General features: G+C 36.7%; 1 protein-coding gene and 1 pseudogene across 8 annotated transcripts in view; both read left to right on the top strand.

Annotated features, from left to right (window-relative positions):
- The window catches only part of LOC127681634 (zinc finger protein 501-like), a 77,431-nt pseudogene extending 65,582 nt beyond the window's left edge, over positions 1-11,849 (top strand).
- LOC127681612 (zinc finger protein 420-like) overlaps positions 1-15,223 on the top strand; it is a 662,660-nt gene that overhangs the window by 535,810 nt on the left and 111,627 nt on the right. The gene's annotated exons all lie outside the window — the stretch shown is intronic.

Raw genomic sequence — 15,223 nt, 5'->3', positions numbered from 1 at the left:
CTCCACTAGAGAGCTCCTACAGCTGATAAACAACTTCAGCAAAGTGGCAGGTTATAAAGTCAACTCAAGCAAATCAGTGGCCTTCCTATACTCAAAGGATAAGCAGGCTGAGAAAGAAATTAGGGAAATGACCCCCTTCACAATAGCCACAAACAGTATAAAGTATCTTGGGGTGACTCTTACCAAACATGTGAAAGATCTGTATGACAAGAACTTCAAGACTCTGAAGAAGGAAATGGAAGAAGACCTCAAAAAATGGGAAAACCTCCCATGCTCATGGATCGGCAGAATCAATATAGTTAAAATGGCCATTTTGCCTAAAGCACTATACAGATTCAATGCAATACCCATCAAAATCCCAACTCAATTCTTCACAGAGCTAGAAAGAGCAATTATCAAATTCATCTGGAACAACAAAAAAACCCAGGATAGCTAAAACTATTCTCAGCAACAAAAGGAAATCTGGGGGAATCAGTATCCCTGACCTCAAGCAATACTACAGAGCAATAGTGTTAAAAACTGCATGGTATTGGTACAGTGACAGACAGGAGGATCAATGGAACAGGATTGAAGATCCAGAAATGAACCCACACACCTATGGCCACTTGATCCTCGACAAAGAGGCTGAAAACATCCAATGGAAAAAAGATAGCCTTTTCAACAAATGGTGCTGGTTCAACTGGAGGTCAGCATGCAGAAGAATGCGAATTGATCCATCCTTGTCTCCTTGTACTAAGCTCAAATCCAAATGGATCAAGGACCTCCACATAAAGCCAGACACTCTGAAGCTAATAGAAAAAAAACTGGGGAAGACCCTTGAGGACATCGGTACAGGGAGAAAGTTTCTGAACAGAACACCAATAGCGTATGCTCTAAGAGCAAGAATTGACAAATGGGATCTCATAAAATTACAAAGTTTCTGTAAGGCAAAGGACACCATCAAGAGGACAGATCGGCAACCAACAAATTGGGAAAAGATCTTCACCAATCCTACATCAGATAGAGGGCTAATATCCAATATATATAAAGAACTCAAGAAGTTAGACTCCAGAAAACCAAACAACCCTATTAAAAAATGGGGTACAGAGTTAAACAAAGAATTCTCACCTGAAGAACTTCGGATGGCGGAGAAGCATCTTAAAAAATGCTCAACTTCATTAGTCATTAGGGAAATGCAAATCAAAACAACCCTAAGATTTCATCTTACACCAGTCAGAATGGCTAAGATTAAAAATTCAGGAGACAGCAGGTGTTGGAGAGGGTGTGGAGAAAGAGGAACACTCCTCCACTGCTGGTGGGGTTGCAAATTGGTACAACCACTCTGGAAATCAGTCTGGCGGTTCCTCCGAAAACTGGGCACCTTACTTCCAGAAGATCCTGCTATACCACTCCTGGGCATATACCCAGAAGACTCCCCACCATGTAATAAGGATACATGTTCTACTATGTTCATAGCAGCCCTATTTGTAATTGCCAGATGCTGGAAAGAACCCAGGTATCCCTCAACAGAAGAGTGGATGCAAAAAATGTGGTATATCTACACAATGGAGTACTATTCAGCCATTAGAAACAATGAATTCATGAAATTCTTAGGCAAATGGATGGATCTAGAGAATATCATACTAAGTGAGGTAACCCAGACTCAAAAGGTGAATCATGGTATGCACTCACTAATAAGTGGATATTAACCTAGAAAACTGGAATACCCAAAACATAATCCACACATCAAATGAGGTACAAGAAGAAAGGAGGAGTGGCCCCTGGTTCTGGAAAGACTCAGTGAAACAGTATTCAGCAAAACCAGAACGGGGAAGTGGGAAGGGGTGGGTGGGAGGACAGGGGAAGAGAAGGGGGCTTGCGGGACTTTCGGGGAGTGGGGGGGCTAGAAAAGGGGAAATCATTTGAAATGTAAATAAATTATATCGAATAAAAAAAAATATAAAAAAAAAAAAAATTTCCATTAAGTCAGTCTTATGGTGAATAATGTATTCCATGTTTATGAAGTGTTAGAATAATTCTCCCTCTATTTCAAAGATTTGATTAAGAAATTATTCTACTTCATTGAAATGAATTGTGACATATACAATTTATTTACCCATAGAAACCTAAGTATTCTTTTATGAAAAACCATATGGAATTTATGAAATACTAATTATTTGTATTGCTTGTGCCAGCTTTCTTATAACTTTAAATAATTTGATGCTCTCTAATAGTGGTTTTTCTATTTCCTAGTTGTGAATATACTTTCATATAATAATTTCCCTAACTATTAGATTCTATGTGTCAGTTGAAATGTTAATGTATGTCCTGACATTGCAGTCCTTTTCTATCTAAAAATAAAAAAGAAATGGTAACATTTAGTATGTTACAATACAGTCATGTGAGATACAGCTTCGTCCACGATTGAACTAGTTACCATATTTGAGCAAGGTGGACTTTGTAGAATTGAAAGCATATTTTTCCTTATCATGACTTGACCATCTGTGATGATACTAGGGTTGTCTTTGATATTAATGCTTATTTCATAAAAGTACATTTCTACATCTAGATATCAAATGTACCTAGTATATTCTATAAAGTTTTGCTGCTTTTGAGGTGATTATATCATGCATTCACAGAGAGATATAAACAGAAGGAAGTCTATGACTATTTTAGAAAGTGTATTTTATTAGAGTAAGCAACTTTTTTGCACAATGTTGGTTACATTTGCCTGAAATTATGCATATGTGCTATATAGTCCTCCTGGCCCTGGTGTTCCAGCAGAGATCACTGGCTTTTAAAGAACTAAGTTTAAAAATCCAATATGTAGTGCCATGATATTGCTGGAATACAAATTTCATAATAGGGGACTTAAAACGATAATCCTATCTGCACACAAAATTTTCTAACGTAGTTCTTGTGGGAAATATTTCATTTGCTTCTAAGGTCTCAGAAAAACACAGAAAATTAATGAAATGGTGAGCCTTCATAAATGAGAGCATTATAGTAAGTCATTCTATAGATTGCCTATAGAGGAGCAGCAATTCATAATGTTAGTCACATTTCTATGAAACTTTGAGAAAACATTTGTCCTTTAATATTTTACTTTCCTCATCTGTATCAGAAAATATATTCTATTCTTTAGGGCCTTTTTTTAAAAAATATTTTTATTTTCTATATTCTTTGTTTACATTCCAAATGATTTCCCCTTTCCTAGATCCCCCCTCCCCATATGTCCCATAAACCTTCTTCTCTCTATCCATTCTCCAATGACCTCCCTCCTTTTTTTCTCTGTCTTTATATTCCCCTCCAATGCTAGATCAATCCTTTCCAGGATCAGGACCTTCTCCAAACTACTTCATGGGAGTCATCTGTTATGCGATTTGTGCCTTGGGTATTCAGGTCTTCTGGGCTAATTAATATCCACTTATCAGGGATTGCATTCCATGTGTATTCTTTTGTGACTGGGTTACCTCACTTAGAATGATATTTTCCAGAGCAAACCATTTGCCTAGAAATGTTGTGAATTCATTGTTTCTAATTGCTGAGTAGTATTCCATTGTGTAAATATACCACATTTTCTGTATCCATTCCTCCTTTGAGGGGCATCTGGGTTCTTTCCAGTTTCTGGCTATTATAAATAAGGCTGCTATGAACATAATGGAGCATGTGTCTTTATTGCATGCAGGGGAATCCTTTAGGTATATGCCCAGGAGAGGTATAGCAGGGTCCTCTGGAAGTGTCATGTCCAGTTTTCTGAGGAACCGCCAGACTGATTTCCAAAGTGGTTGTACCATTTTACAACCCCACCAGCAGTGGAGGAGTGTTACTCTTTCTCCACATCCTCGCCAACACCTGCTGTCTCCTGAATTTTTGACCTTAGCCATTCTGACTGGTGTAAGGTGAAATCTCAGGGTTGTTTTGGTTTGCATTTCCCTAATGACTAATGATGTTGAACACTTCTTAAGGTGCCTCTCAGCCATCCGAATTTCTTCAGGTGAAAATTCTTTGTTTAGATCTGTACCCCCATTTTTTAATAGGGTTATTTGTTTCCCTGGGGTCTAACTTATTGAGTTCTTTGTATATATTGGATATTAGCCCTCTATCAGATGTTGAAAAGATAGCCTTTTCAACAATGGTGCTGGTTCAATTGGAGCTCAGCATGCAGAAGAACGCGAATTGATCCATTCTTATCTCCATGTACTAAACTTCACTCCAAGTGGATCAAGGACCTCCATGTAAAACCAGACACAGTGAAACTAATAGAAAAGAAACTGGGGAAGACCCTAGAGGACATGAGCACAGGGGAAAAGTTCCTGAACAGATCACCAATAGCTTATGCTCTAAGATGAAGAATTGACAAATGGGACCTCATAAAATTACAGTTTCTGTAAGGCAAAGGACATGGTTAAAAGGACAAAACGGCAACCATCAAATTGGGAAAGGATATTCACCAGGGCCTTTTATTAATATAGGAAAGCAATTATGTCCAGAGCAAATAACTAGTTTTCCATTACAGGGCCTGTTAACCTTCAAGGATGTGGCTCTGGACTTCTCACTGGAGGAATGGGAATGTCTCAATTTTGCTCAAAGGGCATTGTACATGGATGTGATGATGGAGAATTACAACAATCTTTTGTTTGTCGGTAAGACTACACTTCTTGTTGATTTTCTGAATCTTTATTTGAATTTTCTTCCTATATTTTTTGAGATATTTCCATCCCTCTTATCTATCTTTAAATGGAAACTTATGAATTAAAAAATATCAAATGTTTTTAACAAGGAATTATACTTCTACACACATAATAACTGGGGATCTTGCTTTTAATATTACATTAAATCATTACTTACTGTGTTTTTAGACTTAACATTGATTTTATTATCAAAGCATTTGGGTATAATTAAGCACATTTCTATAACTCACAGTATGTAAACTTCACCTTGGATAGAAGGAGAAAAGTTTAAGAAGTAAGTAACTATTTTCAACAAATAGAGACAACGATGCATAATGATAGTGGAGTGTACAGATATGAAGAAAGACAAAGGCAGACCAAAAAAATAGCAACCTAAGAACTACATCAAGTTCCATTCAAAGAAGCACAAATATTTCTAGGTTTAGCTTCATGACATTTCAAAGAGAATGGATTAAAACTTGAAAGCCTACTAAATAATCTGAAGTGTAAAATAGGACAAAATTTTCATGTTTTCATTCATAAAAACCATCTGTGAAGGTCACACACTTGTAAAAATCGTAACATTGGTTGTTCACAGCTGAGAGTAGAGAAGAAGAATTTCTTTTTAACTGTCATTAATGTACTTACTCATGGAGTAAGCTATGGAAATACTTCATACAACAAAAGAATGTCCATTCATATCTACATAAGAATGACACACACATCTGATCTTTGTAATCTTTAACAAATTGATGCATGTATGAAATACATTCTGTCACAATTACCACATATATTCTTTTATTACCTTCCGAATTCATTCAATTAATAGCCACTTGGGGGTTTTGTTTTGCTTTGATTTATTTCTTGTTTGAGGATCGTTGAATGAGAGTGTACAGGTAATCATTGGAGCAGAGTTGACTCTCCAGTGGTTATACTACTAAAGCAGTGATTTTCTTTTTTTTCTATTGAATATCGTCTATATTTTCATTGGAATGGTAAAATGTAAATTGTTTTCTTGTTGATTTCCCCCCTCCCCAAGGACCCCCCTCCGCCCACCCAGTGCCTCCTCATATATGCCCTTCCACCTGACACACTCCCCCCTCCCCCCCTCCCAGTTTCCCTTTGTTGGGGCCTCTATTGAGCCTTTACCTGACCAAGGACCACTCCTCCCACTGATACCCAACAAGGCCTTCCTCTGCCATATTTTTGGCTGGAACCATGTGTATCCCTTGGTTGATGGTTCCGTCCCTGGGTGTCTTGGTGCGTCTGGGTTGCCGAAGTCATTGTTCTTCCCATGGTGCTATAAACCCCTTCAGCTCCTCTGGACCACCCTCCAGATCCTCTATTGGGGACCCCACGCCCAGTCCAATAGTTGGTTGCTAGTTTCTGCCTCTGTATTTGTAGGGCTCTGTCAGGGCCCCTCCAGAGACAACCATGGCATGCTCCTTTTGGCTTCTTATACTACTGACCGTGTTTGGTGACTGTTTATAGGATGAATCCCCAGGTAGGGCAGTCTCTGAGTGGCCTTTACTTCAGTCTCTGCTCCACACATTGTCTCCCTTATTGCTCCTGTGAGTATTATGTTCCCTTTCTCAGAAGAACCAAAGCATCCTCACTTAAGTCCTCCTTCTTCTTGAGCTTCCTGTGGTGGGTGAATTGTAACTTGTTTATTTTGAGCTTTTGGACTAGCATCTGCTTATTAGTGAGTACATAACCATTTGTGCTCTTTTGTGACTGGGTTCACTTGCTCAGGATGACACTTTCTAGTTCCATCCATTTGCCTAAGAATTTCATGAATTCATTGTTTTTAATAGCTGAATAGTACTCCATTGTGTATATGTACCACAGTTTCTGTATCCATTCCTCTGTTGAGGGACATCTGGGTTCTTTCCTGCTTCTGGCTATTATAAATAAGGCAGCTATGAACATAGTGGAGCATGTGTCCTTATTACATGTAGGAGCACTTTCTGGGTACATGCCCAGGAGTGCTATAGCTAGGTCTGCAGGTAGTACTATGTCTAATTTTCTGAGGAATTGCCAAACTGATTTGCAATCCCATCTGCTATCCCATGAGTTTTTCTTTCTTTTTTTTTTGGATTTGGTTTTTTTTTTTTTTTTTTTTTTTTTTTTTTTTTTGAGACGGGGTTTCTCTGTATAGCCCTGGCTGTCATGGTAATCACTCTGTAGACCAGGCTGGCCTCAAACTCAGAAATCCACCTGCCTCGGCCTCCCAGAGTGCTGGGATTACAGGTGTGCACCACCACCGCCTGGCTTTGAGTTTTTCATCTTAGGTATTCTGATCAGTGTAAGGTGGAATCTCAGTGTTGTCTTGATTTGCATTTCCCTGATAACTAAGGATGCTAAACATTTCTTCAGGTGCTTTAGAGCCATTAGCATTTCCTCAGTTGAGAATTCCCTGTTTAGCACTGTATCCCATTTTTTTCATAGGGTTATTTGATTCTCTGGATACTAACTTCTTGAGTTCTTTGTATACATTGGATATTAGCCCTCTATTAGATGTAGAGTTAGTAAAGATCTTTTCCCAATTTGTTGGTTGCCGTTTTGTCCTATTGAACATGTCCTTTGACTTACAGAAGCTTTGTAATTTTTTGAAGTCCCATTTGTCGATTCTTGTTCTTAGAGCATAAGCCATTGGTGTTCTGTTCAGGAACTTTTCCCCTGTGCCCATATGTTCAAGGTTTGTCCACACTTTCTCCTCTATAAGCCTCAGTGTGTCTGGTTTTATGTGTAGATCCTTGATCCACTTGGACTTGAGCTTTGTGTATAGAGATAAGAATGTGTCAACTTGCATTTTTCTGCATGCAGACCTCCAGGTGATCCAGCACCATTTGTTAAAAATGCTATCTTTTTTTCCCACTGAATGTTTTTAGCTCCTTTTTCAAATATCAAATGACTGTACGTGTGTCTGTTCTTTTCTGGGTCTTCAATTCTATTCCACTGATCTTCCAATACCAGAGAATTTTTATCACTTTTGCTTTTTAGTAGAGCTTGAGGTCAGGGATAGTGAATCCCCCAGAAGATCTTTTGTTGTGGAGAATAGTTTTTACTATCCTGAGTTTTTTGTTATTTCAGTTAAATTTGAGAATTGCTCTTTCTAGATCTATGAAGAATTGATTTTTTTTTCATTGATTGTATCTTTTTTTATGTTGAGGTCCTTTATCCACTTGAACTTGAGCTTTGTGCACATTGATATATATATATATATGAATATATATATATGAATATATATGAATATATATATTCATTTTTCGACATACAGACTTCCAGTTAGATCAGCACCATTAATTGAAGATGTTTTCTTCTTTCCATTATGTATTTTTTGGTTCTTTCTCAAAGATAAGTGTCCGTAAGTATGTGGTTTATTTCTGGGTGGTCAACTCTATACCATTCATCAAGGTTTCTGTCTCCATATCAATGCCATGCTGTTTTTGTCACTACTGCTTTGTAGTATATCTTGAGTTCAGAAATGTTGATTGCTTATTATTAAGAATGTGGGTTTTTTTGTTTTGTTTTGTTTCGTTTTTAACTATTCTGGGTTTTTTTATTTTTCCAGATGAATTTGAGAATTGCTTTTTCCACAACTTTGAAGAATTGTATTTTAAATTTTAATGGGGATTACTTTTGGTAGGATGGCCATTTTTACTGTGTTAATGGTTCCAATCCATGTCCATGGGATATTTCTCCATTTTCTGAGGGATTCTTCTATTTCTTTCTTAAAAGACTTAATATTCCTGTCATACAGATCATTCACTTGTTTGGTTAGAGGCACACCAAGGAATTTTTTATCATTTGTGACTACATTGAAGGGTCTTGTTTCTCTATTTTCTTTCTCAGCCTGTTTTCATTCTTATAAAGGAAGGCTATTGATTTATTTGACTTAATTTTATGATCTAATGATTTTTTGGATTTCCTCAGTTTCTGTTGTAATATCTCCCTTTTCATTTCTAATTTTGTTAATTTGGATACTTTTTCTGTGTCCTTTGGTCAGTCTGACTAAGGGTTTATCTATCTTGTTGATTTTCTCAAAGAACCAGCTCCTGGACTCGATTCTTTTTATGGTTCTCTTTGTTTCCACTTTGACTTATTTTTATATCCAGCAACCTTGCTGAAGTTGTTTCTCAGCTATAGAAGATCTCTGGTTGAATTTATGGGATTGCTCATGTATACTATCATATCATCTGCAAATAATGATACTTTGACTTCTTTGTTGCCAATTTGTATCACCTTGATCTCCTTTTGTTGTCTGGATATCTCTAGCTAGAACTTCAAGTACTATATTGAATAGATAGGATGAGAGTGACCAACCTTGTCTAGTCCCTGGGTCTTAGTGGATTATTTGAAATATCACTCCATTTACTTTATTTTTGGCTGTTGGCTTCCTGTGTATTTCTTATTATGTTTAGGTATGATCCTTGAATTTCTGATCTCTCCAATACTTTTGACATTGAAGGGGTGTTGTATTCTGTAAAACATTTTTCAGTCACCTAATGAGATAACCATGTGTTTTTGGTTTTTTTTTTTAGTTAGTTTATACAGTAGATTATGTTAATGGATTTTCTTATTGCTTATGGTCTTGTGCTTGCCTCTTATCATTTTGCTTTACCTGGTGATTGCTGATCTGGGTGTCTTTGTCTGGTGTCTGCCTCTTGTTTCCCTGGGTTGCTTCCAGTGGTCCTTGCTATAGCAGGCACCCAGTGAGGCCTTCAGACCATGGCATCTGTAGAGGGGCAGGCAAGGTGTTGATTTGTTGCAGCAGATTTCCCGGGATGTTTTCACACTATTGGGTTTTAGGAAGAGCAGCAAAAGTGTTGCCCTGCATGTTGTTGTTTTCCTGGGAGGTCTTCAGACCATGGGGTCTGTTGTCCTATGTGAAGCAGAACAGTTGCCCTTCGCTGTGTGCAGTGGATGTCCTACAGGCCTTTAGACTGTGGTGCATTCAGTGCAGCAGTCAAGCTGGAGCAGGCAGAAGGTACTGACTGAAGAGGAGTGGAATTTGGGGAGCGAAGGCTTTGGGAGATGATGGGGCCTGAGAACAATGGGATCCTTGGGAATCCCAGTGTTTGTGACTGTGCTTGTTGCCCTACATACTGCGGACCTTCTGGAGGTCCCAAGACTACAGAGATGATTGATCCTGGAGAAGCTGACAATCTCCTTATTTATGATTTTTTAAATAATGCTCAAGTTTATAAGTGGATGCAGAACTGTTGGTGTGGAAAATTTTGATTTTCCTTATTTATTTACATTTGGACATATGGTCTCTGTTTAGTGCTGATACTGAATGATCTTTATCCAACATCTTGAATGCTGAGACAAGCGTTTGTAGAGGATTCATTCTATATCATGAATATTTAGCTGACCAAAGCTGCACAATTTCACTGTGAATCAAGTCATAGTCAAAAATCAGAATTACTTTGTTCAGAGATATAATTTGTGACAATTCAAAACCTGATCAATCACTTTTTTGGCCTGGCTTCTGCAAGGTACAATTTTAAAAATAAGATTTAGAATGGTATTATCATTTCCCATCAGTTGATGTAGATCAGAATTGAGGATCTTCTGAGAATCCATGTAATCATTATGAAAAAAGCAAAAAGTCTCTAGAGAATGTGAATTCTGTAGAAGGTCTAGTTAGCCTGAAATGTCAGCAAACACCCATTATTGAATCTCTTTCTCCCCAGGACAGTAATCCCTGTCATCTCTATTTGCACTTTTTTCAGAAAATCATGTCATATGTGGAAAACATGGGAAGGTCTTAGATCAAGACAGAGAGTGCATTGTCCAAGAGCATGTGAAGATACAAGAGAAGTCTTCTAAATGTAATGGGCTTAGCAACATGATTAATGAATCCACCCAAAGTACACCTTATAAAACTAATGACAGTGATGTTGCTCTCCAATCCTCAAACCTTAAAAGACATAAAACTGGGAAAACCAGAGAAGTTTGCAAATATAATGACTTTGTAAAGTGTTTAAATGAGTGCACTCTCATTAGTGTAAATCAAAGAATACACATAGGGAAGCAAGAAAAAAGCAATATAGAATTTGTTATTGATTATGTCCCTAAACATAAAGTGATGCAGAAACAAACCAATAATGGCAAGAAGCTTTACAAATGTAGTGAATGTGACAAATGCTTTAGCCACATAAAAACTCTGAGATGTCATCAGAGAATCCATACAGGAGAGAAACTGTACAAATGTATTGAATGCGACAAATGCTTTACCCAGAAAGGCTGTTTTAATAATCATCAGAAAATTCATACAGGAGAGAAATCATACAAATGCAGTGAATGTGACAAATGCTTTAGGTACAAAGATGGTCTGAGAATTCACCAGAGAATTCATACAGGAGAGAAACCTTACAAATGTAGTGAATGTGATAAATGCTTCACTGATCAAGGCAGTCTGAGAAGTCATCAGAAAATTCATACAGGAGAGAAACCTTATAAATGTAGTGAATGTGACAAATGCTTTACCCTACAATCCCATCTTAGGATTCATCAGAGAACTCATACAGGAGAGAAACCTTACAAATGCAGTGAATGTGACAAATCCTTTACCCAACAATCCAATCGGAATAATCACGAGAGAATTCATACAGGAGAGAAACCTTACAAATGTAGTGAATGCGATAAATGTTATACTGAAAAGGGCAAGCTGAGAATTCATCAGAGAACTCATACAGGAGAGAAACCTTACACATGCAATGAATGTGACAAATGCTTTACTGAAAAAGTCACTCTGAGAGTCCATCAGAGAATTCACACGGGAGAGAAACCTTACACTTGCACTAAATGTGACAAAAACTTTAGGTACAAAGTTAGTCTGAGAATTCACCAGAGAATTCATACAGGAGAGAAACCTTACACATGCACTGAACGTGGCAAATGCTTTACCCAACAATCAACTCTGAATAAACATGAGAGAATTCATACAGGAGAGAAACCTTACAAATGCAGTGAATGTGATAAATGCTTTACTAAAAAAGGCAGCCTGAGACATCATCAGAAAATTCATACAAGAGAGAAATCTTAAAACCTTAAAAATGTAGTTAATTTGAAAAATGCTTTACCCCAAAACACCATCTGAACAGTCATCAGAGAATTCATACATGAGACAGATATTAAAAATATTCTGTTGCAAATGCATTATCACAACCTCATTTGGAGAAATCATCAAAGGTTTCATACAGTGAAGAAAAATGTATTAGTGAAGTGAATCCTTTATGAAGAAATGTCATCTTAACATTCATTACAGAATCCTTACAGGAGAGAAAATCTTTCAAATGCATTGCAGATATGAATCCTTTAGTTTTGGCCTATCTCTTAGAATTTAACAGAGACTATATACAGGCACAAATCATAGCAAATGTATGCAGAAATATCTTTGACTTCATTTTTTGTTGTTGTTGTTGTTGAGAAAGTATTTCTGCTGGGTAAATGTGGCATTTGTTTTATTCAGGGTTTATTTTTTGTAACACTTGGGACTCCAAAAAGAGAATTAGTATGATTTTGTAAAACTTGTGAAACCCTTCTCGCAATGTTCAAATCTTTGATAATGGCAACTATGTATGCTGAGAGAAACTCTGAAAATGTGACTATGTAGTAAAGTTTTCTTTGAACTTTTACTTGTTCACTCTCAAATATTACAAGATGAAGACAAGTGGGGAAGCCATAAGAATATAATATTGTGTAAAAATTTCTTGAGAATGCCATAGGAATATAAAATAGTTTAAAATTTTCTTTGAGATAGAAATAATCTATTCCAAAGAGAACCTAATTAAAGCTTGTATTATATAAAAGATCTAATAAAGATATTTAATAAAATTGTCAGTATTCTGTATATAAAATTCAAATTAACAAATTTAGATTGTACTTAAAAGTGTATTTGAGAAACTGAGCCACCAAAACTGCAAGTTCTTCATCCTATGTGTATGTCTAGAGATGTGAAGTGTGCTTTGAGTATCCAGTATTCATAATTCATATCAAATGTTGGTTTCATGTTTCAGTATAACAACTGACTTATGAGTCCTTTGTGCTCTAGTCAGCAACTCCTTCCCCATTGTCCTGTAGATAAAGCTGAATGATTTAACAAGTTTCACCTGGTTGTTTTTAGTTTATACTTGGGATATTTAGATGAATATATGTTGAATCTTTCCTGGAAATGTTTTGCATGAAATATATGCTGAAGTCATGAATGTTTTTTGTAAACCTGTACCATAAACTTAAAAATAGTGATTTTTCAATAGATAGGTATCAACCCCTTAGGTGCTAGAATGACTTTGTCACAAGGGTTGCCTAAGATAAATTGAATACATATATTTCTAATGGTCCTAGAACTGAGAAATCATTCATTCAACACCATGTTAATCTTCACATATACAAATAATTTGAATTGTATTTCAGGTTTTAGCATTACAAAAGTATGAAACACTGTATTAGTGATGCTGATTTATGTTAGCTAAAACAAGGAAGATTCTGTTCAATGTTGCAGGCTTACTGCCATAATTGTACTATGTTAAGTTTTTAAAAAAGTCTAAAAACAGAGCCTTGCTGGGCGGTGGTTGCACACGCCTCTAATCCCAGCACTCTGGGAGGCAGAGGCAGGCGGATTTCTGAGTTCGAGGCCAGCCTGGTCTACAGAGTGAGTTCCAGGACAGCCAGGGCTCAAAAAAAAAAACCCAGTCTCAAAAAAACAAAAAACAAAAAACAAAAACAAACAAACAAACAAAAAAACAAATAAAAACAAAACAAAACAACCCCCCCCAAAAAAAGAGCCTCAGCAATACGCCTTCTTTCTCATTTAATTTCAATAGGGAATAAGAGAAAATTCTTCAAAAAAATAATTGGTAACATGGCTTTATAGTTTTCATGGATAGCCACTGAGACTGTGTTTTGTAAATCCATGGCTCTAGAGTCATTAATTCCCTTTAATTGAAGAAAACTCTAATGACACACAGAACAGTGACACCCATAAGCACATTTTCCAAATTATTGTGGTGTGCTATCTTGTGCTTTAATACTCCACTACCAGGAATGAATTCAATTTCCATTCTTTTCACAAATCATTTACAGAATGGTACAACTATATACATCTCAAAATATATAATCTGAAGAAAACCACACAGGTTACTATTAATGTATTATCTTTTTCTTAAATTTAGATGTTAATCCATCCATACAAATATTATAAATCTATAATCTTGAAAGAAATGCCTTTTGAGTAGTAGATGAGGTACATGCTCATGCTTAGTTTAGAAATCCAAACTAATCTATCTGATCTAAAATAAATAAATAAATACAAATAAAAAAAATAAAAGGAACGCACAAAAAACCAAATGCCCCTGAATATTTTATTTTATCAGTTGCTTTGTTTTCATCTATGAATCTCAAATTTAAAATGAAAAAGTATTTAATTTTCTTTTAAATATGTAAGTGTTTAGCCTGCATGTATTTCTGCATGTGCATAATGTGAATGCCTTCTGCCCATGAACACCAGAAGAGACTATCAAGTTTCCTGAAACTGGATTTACAGAAAATTACGAAACACCCATGTAGGTGATTGGAATTGAACCTGGGACCTCCAAAAGAACAGGAAGTGCCATCTGATCTATCATTTCTCTAGGCTGAAACTGGAACATAAAAAAATTACTCATGTGTGTGAACACGTGCAAAAGTGTGTAAAGATGCCAGAGAGGAGTGTGCTGGGTCCCCTGCAGCTAGAGTTCCAGGCATCTGTGCTCCACTGGATATGGATGATACAATGCTAGACTCTGATGTAGAAGTGTACTAGTTATTTTTCCTCTAATATGGTAAAACACCAACAGCAAGGCAGCTGACAGGGAAGGTTCTACTTGGGTCTTATGGTTCCTATAGTTTAGAGCACATGGTGAAGGGCAAAGTGTGGCAGCATGGCAACTGAGATTCAGCATGGCTAGAATCTGAGAGCTCAGATACCAAACCATAAGAGGACACAGAATGTCCTCAGAATAGTGAGTCTTTAAATTCCCAAACTTACATTCAGTGACATTATTCCTCCAAGGTCACACTTCTACAGAAACTCTTATCTGCTCATAGACAGCTATCTATGTAGATCTAACAGCTACCAAAACGTCTAGAATCCTGAGGAGGGTCCAGTGAAACATGCTGATATTCCTTAATCATGAGACAGTGGCAGAAGGGTTATAAGTAAATGGTGATTCACATCCTAGAGAGTACACAGAATATTTTCATTCAAACAACCACAAGTAGCATGTGCTCTTAAGTGCTGAGATATCTCTCGAATGTCAAAGCTCAAATTTAATCTCATGCAATCCTAAAGCATATAAAGCATCAAGAAACTGGATCATATTCCTAAACACTTGATAAGTGTGTTTCTGATGAGTTTTCTATCTGTAAGTTTCCTAATAAACCCTTGTTAGGATTGTGTGTCACCCACTTCTAGAATTAGGTCCAGAATTGAACATGAAAATACCAGGGACCTCATGAGAAACCTTCCACTGAGTCAAGGAGAGAGTTCACTCTACATGAGACACATTTTTAAAGGGAGTATG

The sequence above is a fragment of the Apodemus sylvaticus genome, chromosome 3, assembly GCF_947179515.1.
Source record: "Apodemus sylvaticus chromosome 3, mApoSyl1.1, whole genome shotgun sequence".
In the NCBI taxonomy this organism is placed as follows: Eukaryota; Metazoa; Chordata; class Mammalia; order Rodentia; family Muridae; genus Apodemus; species Apodemus sylvaticus.
This window is presented reverse-complemented; position numbering and strand designations above follow the sequence as displayed.